A 17,646-nucleotide genomic window follows, 5' to 3' on the forward strand; every position below is an offset into this window, starting at 1 on the left:
GAGGGGTATTGCTCTTTTGCAGCTAAAGACTTCCCTTTGGCTGGGAATATCTTGGGGAGATATGGGGTAGAGGGAGGTGCCTTCCTGCCTTCCCAGTGAGAAGCCTCTCCCAGGTCCTGGGAGTCCCCTGCCTCAGAGATGGGTAAATCAAGAGGTCCCAAATCCATGGGACAAACTCATGCTAAAGAAATATTGCTCATCATTTATGTGAAATTCTAATTTGACTGGACATCCTGCATTTTATCTGGCAACTCTCAATGATGAGGTCAAGGCAGATGTCCACCTTCAGGGCCTCTCCTGGCCAGCCCACAGGGCCCCCCTCATCCCTAAGGCAGAGTCTGATGCAGTCACCCTCATGGTCAGCAGCCACAGCTCACCTATCCTAGGCTCAAGCTCAGAGCTTTCCAGGACCAGAAGTTCAACCTTACCTAAAGTAACTGTCTTCTTACCTCAACCCCTGTCCCAAGACCTCCTCCACCCAGCCCCCCATCTCAGTGACTCATCTCCTGCCCTAGCAGTCACTTTCTCCTCCTCCAGGAGCCCACCTGTCTCCCCACCATCATGCTCCTGCCTGCGCATCTCTGTGATCAGAAGTCCTCACTACCCTGAAGGCTCAGGCCTGGGAACAGGGAGCTCAGTGGGGATGGTCCCTTACACCAGTCACCCACCACCAGCTCCAAGAAAGAATTCCGTTTGAACTGTGTGGTCGGTGGCTGTGGGTGGGTGAGGTGGGGAGTGGCAATAGCAAAAGTTCACCTTTGCAGACGGTAGAAGACCTGTTGCTTACTTCTTTCTGTCCTTATGAGGTCTTCCCTGAAAAGGAGGCTTCTGGCAACTTCTCACCTGTTTCCCACAGTCATTGTTTTCATTTGCCCAACGAATAAGTATTGCACCCCTACTATGGCCAGGAAGTGTTCTAGATGCTCAAAAAACTTCAGACTGAAAGAACAAAGTCCCTTTCCCTTAGCATTTACTCATGGAACAATCCAGAAACACCAAAACTCAGCAGCAAAACAGTCACAGGTCAAACTGGGAACCCAATTCTCGCTACCTGTCCAAAAAAAAAAAGGCCGGGTGCAGCGGCTCATGCGTGTAATCCCAGCACTTTGGGAGGCCGAGGTGAGCAGATCATGAGGTCAGGAGATTGAGACCATCCTGGCTAAGACAGTAAAACCCTGTCTAGCTTCTGGAGGAAGCAGTGCGGGTTTGACCGGTGTCAGCCTGCCGCCTCCGCCACATCCCTCTGGCCCAGCCTGATCCGGTCTGGCTTGTCTGGGGTCAGCAGCCACGAGGGCACAGCTCCCGATGGAAATCCTATTACGTAGAATACTTGGGTGACATCTGCCTGAGAGATCTCCAAGTATTACAGAAGACAAAAATACTAATGCATTTGAGAAAGCGGTAGTTTTGTGGGGAGGGGGAAAAAGCAACTGCTTTCCTGATCTGCAACTTGGCTGGATGCTAAGATGTCAGTGGACATGAACAGCCAAGGGTCTGACAGCAATGAAGAGGACTGTGACCCAAATTGTTACGAAGACGAACAAGAAGAGGATGAAGACCCTGGGAACATAGAGGACTATTACGTGGGAGTAGCCAGTGATGTGGAGCAGCAGAGGGCTGATGCCTTTGATCCTGAGGAGTACCAGTTCACTTGCTTGACCCACAAGGAATCTGAGGGTGCCCTCAATGAGCACATGACCATCTTAGCTTCTGTCCTAAAGGTATCTCATTCAGTTGCTAAACATATTAGTTAATTTCTACTGGCAAGTTTCAGAGATATTGGACAGATTCAAGTCCAATTCTGCTCAACTGCTTGTTGAGGCTCGAGTTCAGCCTAATCCATCAAAACATGTTCCCGCATCCCATCCCCCTCACCACCGTGCAGTGTGTATGCAGTCTGTGCGAAAGGAAAACCTACTCTCTCTGGCCTGTCAGCACCAGTTTTGCTGCAGCTGCTGGGAGCAGCACTGTTCAGTTCTCATCAAGGATGGCGTGGGCGTGGGGGTCTCTCCTATAGCTCAGGACTGTCCACTCCATACACAGAGGACTTTGTTTCCATTGCTTCCCAATGAAGAATTGAGAGAGAAATATAGGCACTACCTCTTCAGGGGCTATGTGGAGAGTCATTAGCAGCTCCAGCTGTGCCCTGGTGCAGACTGCCCCGTGGTTATTTGGGTACAGGAACCTAGAGCTCGCCGAGTACAGTGCAATCGGTGCAACGAGGTCTTCTGTTTCAAGTGTCATCAGATGTATCATGCACCCACAGACGCACCACAATCCGGAAATGGCTCACAAAGTGTAACTCTGAAATAGCCAACTACATTAGTGCCCACACTAAAGACTGTCCCAAGTGCAACATCTGCATTGAGAAGAATGGAGGCTGCAATCACATGCACTGCTCCAAATGTAAACATGACTTCTGCTGGATGTGTCTAGGAGATTGGAAGACTCATGGCAGTGAATACTATGAGTGCAGTCGTTACAAGGAGAATCCTGACATTGTGAACCAGAGCCAACAAGCCCAGGTGAGGCAAGCCCTCAAGAAGTACTTATTCTACTTGGAGAGGTGGGAAAAACCACAACAAAAGCTTGCAGCTTGAGGCACAGACATACCAGTGGATTCACGAGAAGATTCAGGAGAGGGTCATGAACAATCTGGGGACATGGATCGACTGGAAGTACCTACAGAATGCTGCCAAGCTCTTGGCCAAGTGTCGATACACCCTGCAATACACCTACCCATATGCATATTACATGGAGTCCGGACCCAGGAAGAAGCTGTTTGAATACCAGCAGGCTCAGCTGGAGGCTGAGATTGAAAACCTCTCATGGAAAGTGGAGCGTGCAGACAGCTATGACAGAGGGGACTTGGAGAACCAGATGCATATAGCAGAGCAGCGGAGGAGAACCCTGCTGAAAGATTTCCATGACACCTAAGTTGGGATATGGATGTGCCAGGGTGAGGAAGATGTGGCCGCAAGGTCTCCCGGCTGCCATACTGCATGCTGCAGGCTCTGCCTTTCATGACCCCAGGTGACAGCCAGGGCCCCACTCCTGAGAGACACTGGCAACACCTCTTAGTTGATTTCTGTTTTCTTCTCTTTTCACTTTCTGTTTCTGCCAGGGTAGAGGCCATATTGGACTGGCCTCTTTTCAGGACTTTTATTTCCCCCTGGATGGTTGTTGGGAGGGAGGGAAAGTGTTTTCCGAATGGCTATTAATAGTATTAGATCATTACAACTTATGTAACTTTCAAAGGTTGTACAATTATACAAAAAAAAGGCAAACTATAGGATAACAAAGAGCCCTTTTTGAAAATAAATTGGCGTTGGGGTGTTTTACCCTCTAGCTGTTTTACTTAGAATGCAACATATGCTGCCTACCCACCTCAAAATGTCTGCACTGCAAGAGGGCCCTGGGCCTCTGCTTTCCAGATTCACATTTGTTTGGCCAGAGTTGGAGTCCCAAAAGAAGAGCATGGGTGGCAGATGGTAGGGAATTGAACTGGCCTGTGCAATGGGCACGGAGCACAAGGAGTCACAGCATGCCTCCTGCCTCACCGTGGCAGTACGGAGACAGTCCAGAGCATGGTCTTCTTGCCACGGGGTGTTGTTGTCTCTGGTGGTGCTGCATGTCTGTGGCTCACCTTTATTCTTGAAACTGAGGTTTACCTGGATCTGGCTACTGAGGCTAGAGCCCACAGCAGCATGAGAGTGGGCCTGTGGCCCACCAAACTAGGGGCTGTAGGTTCATCACAGTGTTTCCTTTTGTCTCCTAAAGATAGGGATCTACTTTTGAAGGGAATTGTTTCTCCCAAATAAATTTGTTTTACCTTGGTAAAAAAAAAAAAAAAAAGAAGAAAAAATAGAAAAAAAAGAAACCCCATCTCTACTAAAAATACAAAAAACATTAGCCAGGCGTGGTGGCAGGCACCCATAGTCCCAGCTACTCAGGAGGCTGAGGCAGGAGAATGGCATGAACCCGGGAGGCAGAGGTTGCAGTGAGCCGAGATTGCGCCACTGCACTCCAGCCTGGGCAACAGAGCAAGACTCCATCAAAAAAAGAAAAGAAAAGAGAGGAAAAGAGACAAGACCAGATGAGGCGTAACACTGATTGGATTGAGAACATTAGATGACTTCAATAAAAGCAGAGAGGAGCTAAGTAAATTAATTCAAAAATAATAAAACAGGCTGGGTGCAGTGGCTCACGCCTGTAATCCCAGCACTTTGGGAGACTGAGATAGGTGGATTACTTGAGGCCAGGAGTTGGAGACAAGCCTGGCCAACATGGTAAAATCCGTCTCTGCTAAAAATACAAAAGTTAGCCAGGCATCGTGGTGCATGCCTATAATCACAGCAACTAGGGAGGCTGAGGCAAGAGAATTGCTTGAACCCAGGAGGCGGAGGTTGCAGAGAACCTAGATCACGCAACTGCACTGCAGCCTGGGTAACAGAGTGAGACACCGTCTCAAAATAAAATAAAAAATAAATAAATGAAACAGATAAAGGGAAGACTTAAAAATTATGAGACACTTCACTGTTATTTGCTAACGAATTTGAAGATCTCAATGACAAGAATTTCTGTGGGAAAATATAAATTCTCAAAATTGACCCTATAAGGTTTTTTAAGACCAATAATCAAGAAAAAAGTTGAAGATGTTACTAAATATTTACTTCCGCAAAAGACTCTAGTTCCAGATGTTGAATTAGCTTTCAAGAACTACTAATTTTTGTCATATAAACTGTTTTACCACATTGAAAAAAGCTGCACAGCCATCGAGTTTATGTGATGAAATGATCATAACTGTTACACCACAATCTGACAGGAATAGGCAAAAAAAAAAAAATCCCATGGATCCTCCTCATTTAGGAAAATAGCTGTAATAATCCTAAATAAAATACCAGAAATAGAATTCAACAGACTATTAAAAGAATAATACAGAGCAATAAAGTAGGGTTTATCCCAGGATTGCAAAAATGGTTTAGCATTAGGAAATTATTGATATCACGGCATCAATCTTTCTAATGATAGCCTTATGCTTAGACTCTTGTTAAATTCAACATCCATTTCTCATGAAAATTCTAAGAACTGGGAATAGAATGTTACTTGCTGAACATCATAAAGTATATACTATATAAAGAATTTATCTGGCCAGGCACCGAGGCTCATGCCTGTAATCCCAACACTTTGGGAGGCTGAGGTGGGCGAGCCACCTGAGGTCAGGAGTTTGAGACCATCCTGGACAACAATGGTGAAACCCCATCTCTACTAAAAATACAGAAATTAGCAGGGCGTGGTGGCGGGCACCTGTAATCCCAGCTACTCGGAAGACTGAGGGAGGAGAATCGCTTCAACCCAAGAGGCAGAGGTTGTAGTAAGCTGAGATCATGCCACTGCACTCCACCCTGGGTGACACAGCGAGACTCCAACTCAGGAAAAAAAAAAAAGAACTTATCTTCTGTGAGGATACTGCTCACATCAAGTGAGTGTGTATTTAATTATGACACTAACAATGGGAGAGAAAAATTTTATATATAATTTTTCCTTTAGTTATTCTAAGGTACATTTGTTTCACATTTGCATCATTGCAATAAGAGTATCTTTCAATCAATGTGTATGGTTAATATTAAGTAGCTTTTTCCTCTCCCCACTCCATCCTCCAAAAGCTGTTATTAAGTTGGTGCATCTTATAAGCAATAGCTTAATTTGAGAAAATAAGACATATCTCAAACGAACAACTCACATCAAACATACCAAAACAACACTGTAGTTTTGAAATTAAAATCAGGAAAACACAAGGATGTTCGTCACCACCACCATTATCAAACACTGTTCAAAAAGGCCTGATCAATACAGTAAGATAAAAATAATACTTGGGGCACGCCCAAGATGGCTGAATAGGAAAAGCTCCAGCCTCCAGCTCCCAGCGTGAGCGACACAGAAGACGGGTGATTTCTGCATTTTCAACTGAGGTACCAGGTTCATCTCACTGGGGCATGTCAGACAGTTGGCGCTGGTCTGCGGGTGCAGCCCAACCAGTGAGAGCTGAAGCAGGGCAAGGCATCACCTCACCTGGGAAGTGCAAGGGGGAAGGGAATTCCTTTTCCTAGCCAAAGGAAATTGAGACACACAACACCTGGAAAATCGGGTAACTCCCACCCTAACACTGCGCTTTACCAAGGGTCTTAGCAAACGGCACACCAGGAGATTATATCCCACACCTGGCCCAGAGGGTCCCATGCCCACAGAGCCTCCCTCATTGCTAGCACAGCAGTCTGAGATCTAACTGCAAGGCGGCAGCGAGGCTTGGGGAGGGGCGTCCACCATTGCTGAGGCTTAAGTAGGTAAACAAAGTCACGGGAAGCTCGAATTAGGTGAAGCCCACCACAGCTCAAGAAGGCTGGCCTGCCTCTGTAGACTCCTACACTGGGGACAGGGCATAGCTAAACAAAAAGCAGCAGAAACCTCGGCAGAGGTAAATGCCCCTGTCTGACAGCTTTGAAGAGAGCAGTGGATCTCCCAGCACGGAGGTTGAGATCTGAGAACGACAGACTGCCTGCTCAAGTGGGTCCCTGACCCCTGAGTAGCCTAACTGGGAGACATCCCCCACTAGGTGCAGACTGACACCTCACACGGCGGGGTACACCCCTGAGACGAAGCTTCCAGAGCAAGAATCAGACAGCAACACTCACTGTTCAGCAATATTCTATCTTGTGCAGCCTCCGCTACTGATACCCAGGAAAACAGGGTCTGGAGTGGACCTCAAGCAAACTCCAACAGACCTACAGCTGAGGATCCTGACTGTTAGAAGGAAAACTAACAAAGAGAAAGGACACCCACACCAAAACCCCATCAGTATGTCACCGTCATCAAAGACCAAAGGCAGATAAAACCACAAAGATGGGGAAAAAGCAGTGCAGAAAAAAATGAAAATTCAAAAAATCAGAGCGCATCTCCCCCTCCAAAGGAATGCAGCTCATCGCCAGCAACGGAACAAAGCTGGACGGAGAATGACTTTGATGAGTTGAGAGAAGAAGGCTTCAGTCGATCAAACTTCTCAGAGCTACAGGAGGAACTATGTAACCAGCGCAAAGAAACTAAAAACCTTGAAAAAAGAATGGATGAATGGATAACTAGAATAATCAATGCAGAGAAGACCTTAAAAGAACTGATAGAGATGAAAACCATAACACGAGAACTACGTGACAAATGCACAAGCTTCAGTAACCTGTCAAGCCTCTGAGCCCAAGCCAAGCCATCGCATCCCCTGTGACTTGCACATATACCCCCAGATGGCCTGAAGTAACTGAAGAATCACAAAAGAAGTGAAAATGCCCTGCCCCGCCTTAATTGATGACATTCCACCAAAAAAGAAGTGAAAATGGCCAGTCCTTGCCTTAAGTGATGACATTACCTTGTGAAATTCCTTTTTCTAGCTCATCCTGGCTCAAAAAGCTCCCCCACTGAGCACCTTGTGACTCCCACTCCTGTGCGCCAGAGAACAACCCCCCTTTGACTGGAATTTTCCTTTACCTACCCAAATCCTATAAAACGGCCCCAATCTTATCTCCCTTCACTGACTCTCTTTTCGAACTCAGCCCGCCTGCACCCAGGTGAGATAAACAGCCATGTTGCTCACACAAAGCCTGTTTGGTGGTCTATTCACATGGACACGCATGACATAACCGACTCGATCAACTGGAAGAAAGAGTATCAGCGATTGAAGATCAAATGAATGAAATGAAGGGAGAAGTGTAGAGAAAAAAGAGTAAAAAGAAATGAACAAAGCCTCCAAGAAATATGGGATTATGTGAAAAAGACCAAATCTATGTCTGATTGGGGTGCCTGAGAGTGATGGGGAAAATGGAACCAAGTTGGAAAACACTCTGCAGGATATCATCCAGGAGAACTTCCCCAACCTAGTAAGGCAGGCCAACATTCAAATTCAGGAAATACAGAGAACACCACAAAGATACTCCTCAAGAAGAGCAACTCCAAGAAACATAATTCTCAGATTCACCAAAGTTGAAATGAAGGAAAAAATGTTGAGGGCAGCCAGAGAGAAAGGTCGGATTACCCACAAAGGGAAGCCCATCAGATTAACAGCAGATCTCTCGGCAGAAACTCTACAAGCCAGAAGAGAGTGGGGGCCAATAGTCAACATTCTTAAAGAAAGGAATTTTCAACCCAGAATTTCATATCCAGCCAAACTAAGTTTCATAAGTGAAGGAGAAATAAAATCCTTTAGAGACAAGCAAATGCTTAGAGATTTTGTCACTACCAGGCCTGCCCTACAAGAGATCCTGAAGGAAGCACTAAACATGGAAAGGAACAACAGGTATCAGCCATTGCAAAAACATGTCAAAATGTAAAGTCCATCGATGCTAGGAAGAAACTGCATCAACTAATGAGCAAAATAACCAGCTAATATCATAATGACAGGATCAAGTTCACACATAACAATATTAACCTTAAATGTAAATGGACTAAATGGTCCAATTAAAAGACACAGACTGGCAAACTGGATAAAGAGTCAAGACCCATCAGTTTGCTGTATTCAGGAGACCCATCTCACATGCAGAGACACACATAGGCTCAAAATAAAGGGATGGAGGAAGATCTACCAAGCAAAGGGAAAACAAAAAAAAGCAGGGGTTGCAATCCTAGTCTCTCATAAAACAGACTTTAAACCATCAAAGATCAAAAGAGACAAAGAAGGCCATTACATAATGGTAAAGGGATCAATTCATCAGGAAGAGCTAACTATCCTAAATATATATGCACCCAATACAGGAGCACCCAGATTCATAAAGCAAGTCCTTAGAGACTTACCAAGAGACTTAGACTCCCATACAATAATAATGGGAGACTTTAACACCCCACTCTCAACATTAGACAGATCAACGAGACAGAAAGTTAACAAGGATATCCAGGAATTGAACTCAACTCTGCACCAAGCGGACCTAATAGACATCTACAGAACTCCCCACCCCAAACCAACAGAATATACATTCTTCTCAGCACCGCATCGCACTTATTCCAAAATTGACCACATAGTTGGAAGTAAAGCACTCCTCAGCAAATGTAAAAGAACAGAAATTATAACAAACTGTCTCTCAGACCACAGTGCAATCAAACTAGAACTCAGGTCTAAGAAACTCAATCAAAACCGCTCAACTACATGGAAATTGAACAACCTGCTCCTGAATGACTACTGGGTACATAACAAAAAGAAGGCAGAAATAAAGATGTTCTTTGAAATTAATGAGAACAAAGATACAATATACCAGAATCTCTGGGACACATTAAAGCAGTGTGTAGAGGGAAATTTATAGCACTAAATGCCCACAAGAGAAAGCTGGAAAGATCTAAAATTGACACCCTAACATCACAATTAAAAGAACTAGAGAAGCAAGAGCAAACACATTCAAAAGCTAGCAGAAGGCAAGAAATAACTAAGATCAGAGCAGAACTGAAGGAGATAGAGACACAAAAAACCCTCCAAAAAATCAATGAATCCAGGAGCTGGTTTTTTGAAAGGATCAACAAAATTGATAGACTGTCAGCAAGACTAATAAAGAAGAAAAGAGAGAAGAATCAAATAGATGCAATAAAAAATGATAAAGAGGATATCACCATTGACTCCACAGGAATACAAACTACCATCAGAGAATACTATAAACACCTCTATGTAAATAAACTAGAAAACCTAGAGGAAATGGATAAATTCCTGGATACATACACTTTCCCAAGACTAAACCAGGAAGAAATTGAATCCCTGAATAGATCAATAGTAGTAGGCTCTGAAATTGAGGCAATAATTAATAGCCTACCAACCAAAAAAAGTCTAGGACCAGATGGATTCACAGCCAAATTCTACCAGAGGTACAAGGAGGAGTTGGTACCATTCCTTCTGAAACTATTCCAATCAATAGAAAAAGAGGGAATCCTCTCTAACTCATTTTACAAGGCCAACATCATCCTGATACCAAAGTCTGGCAGAGATACAAAAAAAAAAAAAGAGAATTTTAGACCAATATCCCTGATGAGATTACAGATTTAAATGTTAGACCTAAAACCATAAAAATCCTAGAAGAAAACCTAGGTAATATCATTCAGGACATAGCCATGGGCAAGGACTTCATGTCTAAAATATCAAAAGCAATGGTAACAAGAGCCAAAATTGACAAATGGGATCTAATTAAACTAAAGAGCTTCTGCACAGCAAAAGAAACTACCATCAGAGTGAACAGGCAACCTACAGAATGGGAGAAAATTTTTGCAGTCTACTCATAGGCTAATATTCAGAACCTATAAAGAACTCAAACAAATTTACAAGAAAAAAACAAATGACCCCATCAAAAAGTAGGCAAAGGATATGAACAGACACTTCTCAAAAGAAGACATTTATGCAGCCAACAGGCACATGAAAAAACGCTCATCATCACTTGCCATCAGAGAAATGCAAATCAAAACCACAACGAGATACCATCTCATACCAGTTAGAATGGTAATCATTAAAAAGTCAGGAAACAACAGGTGCTGGAGAGGATGTGGAGAAATAGGAACACTTTTACACTGTTGGTGGGACTGTAAACTAGTTCAACCATTGTGGAAGACAGTGTGGCGGTTCCTCAAGGATCTAGGACTAGAAATACCATTTGACCCAGCCATCCCACTACTGGGGATACACCCAAAGAATTATAAGTCATGCTGCTATAAAGTCACATGCACACGTATGTTTATTGCGACACTATTCACAATAGCCAAGACTTGGAATCAACCCAAATGTCCATCAGTGACAGACTGGATTAAGAAAATGTGGCACATATACACCATGGAACACTATGCAGCCCTAAAAAAGGATGAGTTCGTGTCCTTTGTAGGGACATGGATGGAGCTGGAAACCATCATTCTCAGCAAACTATCACAAGAACAGAAAACCAAATACTGCATGTTCTCACTTATAGGTGGGAATTGAACAATGAGATCACTTGGACACAGGAAGGCCATCATCACACACGGGGTCCTATTGTGGGTGGGGGGGAGGGATAGCATTAGGAGATATACCTAATGTAAATCATGAGTTAATGGGTGCAGCACACCAACATGGCACATGTATACATATGTAACAAACCTGCACATTGTGCACATGTACCCTAGAACTTAAAATATAATGTAAAAAATCTATAATAATTCTTAAAAATGTGACCATTAAAAATGAGACTAAAATCGTTTCCATGTATTCATTCATAAGATTGTATTTCTATAAAATTCAAGGTCATTTAATCTAAAAAACTATCAGAACTACTAAGAATAGAGTTCAGTACCACAGTTATAAATAAATATGTGACACTAGCTGGCAAGGATATGCTAAAACATATAGACTCATATGCTGTTCATAAGAATTTAAGTTGGTACAACCATTTTGGAGATAGTATCTGAGGCCGGGCACAGTGGTTTATACCTGTAATCCCAACACTTTGGGAGGCCAAGGCGGGAGGATCGCCTGCACTGGAGTGCAGTGGTACGATCTCGGCTCCCTGCAACCTCCGCCTCCTGGGTTCAAGCTAGTCTCCTGCCTTAGCCTCCCGAGTAGCTGGGATTACAGGTGCGCACCACCACGCCTGGCTAATACATACACACACACATATATACACACATATACATATGTGTGTGTGTGTGTATTCAGGGTTTTACCATGTTGCCCAAGCTGGTCTCAATCTCCTGGGCTCAAATGATCCTCCCACCTCAGCCTCCCAAATTGCTGGGATTACAGGCATGGGGACCGTGCCCAGCCCTGTTGGAGACTTTGATTCTTGGAAAGGGAGAGCTCTTCAGAATAAATCCCCTTTGCTCCCATACCTTCCTTTCCTCCTTGGGATTCTACAAACAAGGATGTGATACTTGGCACTGTGGGAGCTGTTTTGCGCCATGATGGGACACTCTGTCAACACACTGGAAGAGAGAAAGCACCTGAGGAGCTTTCAACAATATCACTGAGCCATTGTTCCAGCCTGTATAGTTTTTCCTCTAAACTTACATCTGAACACATAGTAGGTATTCACCATTCATAGACAACTGGCATCTTTTTAATAACCCCGATATTTTGGCAGTTTCATGAGTCCTACCTTCCTGTACCACAAAGTCAAAGCCCACTTATCAGACAACCTTACTCTACGCTGAGGACAAGTGTCCCAGGTTCTGCCAATCAGACCCATCCATATGGATGGAACAGGAGATGAATTGACAGCCATGTGCAAGCAGCTCGGTCTTCTAGTAGTACGCTGTTGGAGAAAACTGGTCTTTTTAGAGAATCTATGGCAGAGCTTCTAAAGACCAGCCCTGGGGTCATTCGTGCCAGGCAGCAGGTCGCAGCAGCAGCGATATTTCACTGGAAAGTCCCATAATGGGGCAGAGCATTCATCCTAGCAACATCATTCCTTGCTGTCATATCCCAACCTGATTCTTTGCACCCATCCCCCAAAGTGGCTAAGTATCTTCTATGAAGACTCCTTTCTCCTTAAACATCTACGTCTAAGAAAGTGGATTCGCTCATTTACAAATAAAAACCCTAACCTATAATTCCACCTCTGGCAATCTATTTCAAAGAAAATAATCCAAAACCTAGATAGAGGCCTATACATAAGGATGACTACTGCTATATTACCTGTAATGGTGGAAACAAAATTAAAACATGTCCCACAATGAGATACTTATTAAGTAATTTGTAATAAAGTCACTTAAAGTCTCTATTATAAAATGTTTGTAATAACATGGAAAACTGCTCAGACAATAGCGCAAAATCCTATGTAGTCTGATTCGCCACATTAATAGCAACAGCAGCCCCATAAGCGTTTCCCCCACTTGGGTGATGTATTCCTAGTATTTGTCACATAAGTGCCTCCTATGGGAAACACCTTAAAGGGATGACTCACCCAGCCTGTGGGTCATCCTATCGTCCTGAGAACTGCCTTCCCACACCACAAGTGTGGGTCACAACAGCCATGTGCGCACCTCAGAAGCAAATCTCCCTGGCCAGAGGTGACAGGACCTATTACCTGGGAAGATTACCTGCCCCAAGATGGGTCAGTGAGAATCTTCTCCAGGGAGACTCAGTTATTAACTTCCTCGTGTGACTGGAACTAAGAGTCAAGTAGAACTCAAAGAGTGTGGGGTGGCCATCTTCCCCCTTATGGCCAGAGAAAGCTGGTCTACAGAGAAAAAAAGAGGGGAGAGAGAAGAGAGGAAGTGGAAGCGGGAGGGAGAGAGAAGAACTGAAGGGAGGAGAAGGAGGGAGCAAGGGAGGAAGTGAGGAAACTGACAGCTGACCAGGTTCTAGTCTCAGCCCATTCCCAAGTTCCAGCTTCCTTCCTGGTCTTAGGCTCTGAAACCACCGCCTATGTCTTTATAATAATTTTTGCCATGAACTAGTCTAAGTGGGTTTCTGTTACTCAAGGACAATTTTCTAACACATTTCTAAAGGTGAAATCTCAGGATGCCAGGAGCACTCTGAGGGCACCTCATTCAGCATCCCTGACTTCTCTCCATCTCAGCCTTCACCTTCCAGAGGCTGCCACTCATAGCTCAGCCTGCATATCCAAAAGCTAGAATTACCCCCACACACGTTTGGCCAAACCAGCTCGGCCGGCTCCCTTCATCAGACCGATCAGGGTGAGAAACAAGAAGAAAACAGGAATGAGCCAGAGTCTAAATCATCTGCATAAGGATGGACTTGACTTTGCTGGAAGGAAAACAAAACTTTGGAGCTGGGAGTTGTTTAAACGGTCTTGGCCAGAGCCAGGGAGAAGAAAGCCAGCCCAGAGATTGAGCATTTTGGAGAGAAAGCTGAGAGCTCTGCAGTTGCTAGAAAATCCAGGCATATACCGGTATATCAAGGAGATAAACCGGTAAGAGAGAACATTTAGGAAATGTGCCAAATAACTCCCCATTGGCAACTCCCCTAAGGAAACCTTCAGCAACACTGTTCATGACCCTCGTAAGGCTTCTAGGGCCTTGTGCCTTTCCTTTGGATGCTTAATTGTACTGAGATTGCATTAATAAAAGGAGGTCCAGTTTTCTTTCAATTATACAGTAGGGAAAGTGATTTGTTTGCTACTTAGAGTATTGAAGATGAGATTTGGTGGTTGTAATCTTAAAAATAAGAGGAAAGGGAGCTAGAGAAAGGTTTGGACATCTCCTGAGAAAAGTACTGCTGGCAACTACACATTCAGACTACTCCCCAGCATGCAGAACAAGCTGTGGTATGCAGAAGAGCTCCAGCCATCCTTCTGCATCATTTGCAGTGGAACCTCTCCAGGAAGCTTGTTTGAAATATAATTCAATTAATGGTGATGAGTTGACTGCTGATCACAACGATTAAAGCCTTTGCAGATGCAGAAAATTCAGGCACCCCCACCCGCTGTCCTGGGCAGTGATGCAGCCTCACTAGCTGACAATGAATGACTGTTCTCTTCTCTGTATTGTTAGGATCCTTATCACTAGAGAGGCTACGAGCTTCCCATCCAGCACTCACTCCTGCCACCTCCAGAGAAACCACTCAAATCCAGAAATGCCAAGGCAGTACTTTCTTCTGAGACTCACTTTCTACAAAGGAGACTTGAGCTTTCCATGTGGCCTTCTAGGACATGAAAAAGGAGAATGGGCTATCAGAGAAAGGACTTTCTGGAAGGTCACAGTCATGTCTGTACATGTGAAGGCAGTTATACTCCGACAAACTCAGGAATAGGGTTGTAAAAAGAAATCTCTTTCTTCTCTCCCCTATCCCATTCATTCAGAATCCTTCAAGTCGCTTTCTCTTCTCTCTTCCTCGCTCACACTCTTGACTCCTTGATTATTTGGAGAATCCTATGATGTTTGTATAAAACAATGATTGTCATAAAGAATTCCCCACAAAGTCTAACAAACACATCATCTGCACCCTCATACACATGTCCCAGCCTGCCAACCTACTCTCCAACCCCCAGAATGACAGAGGTGGCCCACCAGGGAGCTGACAGTTCTAATTAGGGAGAGAGACTTGATTAGCACAGCTACAGCAATGAGAACTCTCCAGAGAATCCAATGAAAGCCTGGAGAAGCTCCAGACATGTCTGAGCAAAACAAAAAGAGTTAGGGAAAGGTGCTGCATGCTGAGCAGAAGAGGTAAAATGTCCTCAACAAACTTTGACCAACGCTTGCTTGTGTTGGGATGAGCCCCTTCATTCTTTTTCCATCCTCCATCAACCTACCATTCAATTATCTATCTGCCTAATCATCCATCTTCCTTGTACCCATCCCATTTATTTATTCATCCGTCCGTCCATCTTCCTTTCGTGTATCCGCCCCTAGATTCACCATCCTCTATCTCCATCTACCCCTTCATTCATTCATCTTTTCACCCAGCCATCCATCTATCTCTCTGAGCCTTATCCAGCCACCTTTCATCCAGCTGCACTGTCTTTAGTCTCTATGTTTCATTCGTGTCCTTAAAAAACCATCCTGCCACCTGTCCACCTATCCATCCAGTAAGCCTACTGTATGCAAGATCTGTGCCAGGTTTTGTGGCTATAAGAATGAATATGAGCTGCTCCCCATCCAGAGAGACCTCTGTCTAATGAATAGGAGCCTTTATGAATAAAGGCCATGCAGTAACCTTCTCTGTAGGCCTGAATATGTCCTCTGTCTGGGATCCTCAATACTTTTTGGTTGTCCCAGCCCCATCACTGTGTGGCCCAGAGACAGTTTCCTAGCAGACTCAGAAAGCAGAAGAGGGGAACAATCACCTATGTGGGGCTGCCATTAACTGAGTGCCCAGCCTCCCAGAGCAGTTGCCACTCAAGTGCCCAGTCTAGGCAGGAGGAAGTCCTCTTTGGAGATGCAAAGAGCTCTTCATCTACAATGCTTCCTCCCTTCAGCCTCTAGACCAGCACTGTCCAATTGAAATATAGTGCAAATCATATTTAATTTTAAATTTTCTAGTAGCCATGTTAAAAAGTAAAAAGAAACAGGTGAAATTATAATACTTTATTTTATATATATTTCATTTCTTTCAACCCAATGTATCTAAAATATTATTTCACCATGTACTCAGCTTATATTTTTTGTACAAAGTCATCAAAATCCAGTGTGTATCTTTATGCTTACAGCACATCTTAATTCAGTCCAGGCACATTTCACATGCTCATCAGCCACATGTGGCTAGTGGCTTCCACACTGACCAGCACAGCTCTAGACCCTACCACCACTATTTTAAGTCCAGACCAAGACATGAGGCCACCCTAACCATCTGGGACCTTTTTGAATTGACATTTGCTAACTATTTGCTTGGCAGCTAGTCAGAAGAACAGCCAAGCACCATGGCAAAGACAGAAAGCAAAGGGTACTGAAGATGACTCACAGGACCTCCACTGTCCTGAGCAACTAAGGTCTAGCCCCAGATTTGCACACCCCCCTCAGCAAAGCCCAGGCCCCACAGTCGCCAGGCTGGCCTCCTCCAAGCATTCTACTCACCCTCCATGTACTGAACTTTGCCTCTCAGAAGGCTATCCCCCCCCCTAGAAGCCCCTCAAGGTCATCTGTTCCAGCCACTTGCAGAGAGAGCTGTTCTGTCACCACAGTCTTCTCCCTCTTCTCGCACAATCCAAGCAGGGTTAGCTCCTCTCAGCAATGAGGCTCCAGGACACTACCCAGCAAGCCTGCCTCTTCACTAGCTTCACTACTGCTCAGGCAGAGCTCCTCTGTCAGGCAAACCTTTTCTTCCCCAGGACTAGCAGAGAAGGCAGGGAAAACACAGAGATACCTATCCCTGGGACAGACTGTCCCATTCTATGTACCTGGTGCTCCCATGACTTCATCAGACTCTCACAGCAGCCAGGGGGCAGGGAAGATGCAGGTTACTATCACATTCTAGAGATGAGAAAACTGAGGCTCAAAGGGGCTGAGTGATTTACCCAAAGCCACATAGGGTATCAGTAAAAGTGATGCAGTAGATGAGGTCCCAGGTTACCCACAGCCCACTCTGTGCCCCTTCCCTCTCTCTCTTTCCCACAGGCAGCCCCTCTAGATAGGGAATTAGACTGAAGAGACGGGTCTCAGAGGGGCTCCTCCAAAATCCCGAAACCGTTCCATCCTGAAGACGGGCCCAAGAGGAGGAGCCCAGTCTGAGTTATCATTCAAGATCTCTCGCCTTCAGGTCCCACGCTCCTCCCACTCTCTCCCCCTCAAAGAGCACCCTCCGGAAACTGCACCTGCCCACTGCCTTCAACAACAGTAGGACTTCACACCTCTGCACCCTTGCCCATGATGTCCCTTCTGCCTGGACTGTCCTCCCTTCCCTTCCCTTCTCTGCTTAGAATAGTTCTTACAGCCTTCAAAGGCTCAGCCAGACCCTTAGCTCAGTGGAGCGTTGTCAGAGCCCCAGGCAGAATGATCGCTGGCCCACATTCTGTCCTATGAACAACATACTTGATGGTACTCAAGTCTCAGTGCCCTTCCACACTCTGAGCTCTGCAGACGACAGACGTGGAACCTATTACCCCAGCAGTGTCCAACAAGCACATAGTAGAGACTCAGAAAATGTGTATTAAATAGCCATGTGCGGCCAGGCATGGTGGCTCATGCCTGTAATCCCAGCACTTTGGGAGG

General features: G+C 45.0%; 1 pseudogene across 1 annotated transcript; it reads left to right on the forward strand.

Moving 5' to 3' along the window:
* Window positions 1–1,296: 1,296 nt before the first annotated feature.
* LOC111529303 lies at window positions 1,297–3,007 on the forward strand (annotated as a pseudogene). The gene has a single exon (XR_002727386.2). The product of XR_002727386.2 is annotated as an E3 ubiquitin-protein ligase ARIH2 pseudogene (transcript).
* Window positions 3,008–17,646: the final 14,639 nt, after the last annotated feature.

The sequence above is a fragment of the Piliocolobus tephrosceles genome, chromosome 4 (genome assembly GCF_002776525.5).
Source record: "Piliocolobus tephrosceles isolate RC106 chromosome 4, ASM277652v3, whole genome shotgun sequence".
Taxonomy (NCBI): domain Eukaryota; kingdom Metazoa; phylum Chordata; class Mammalia; order Primates; family Cercopithecidae; genus Piliocolobus; species Piliocolobus tephrosceles.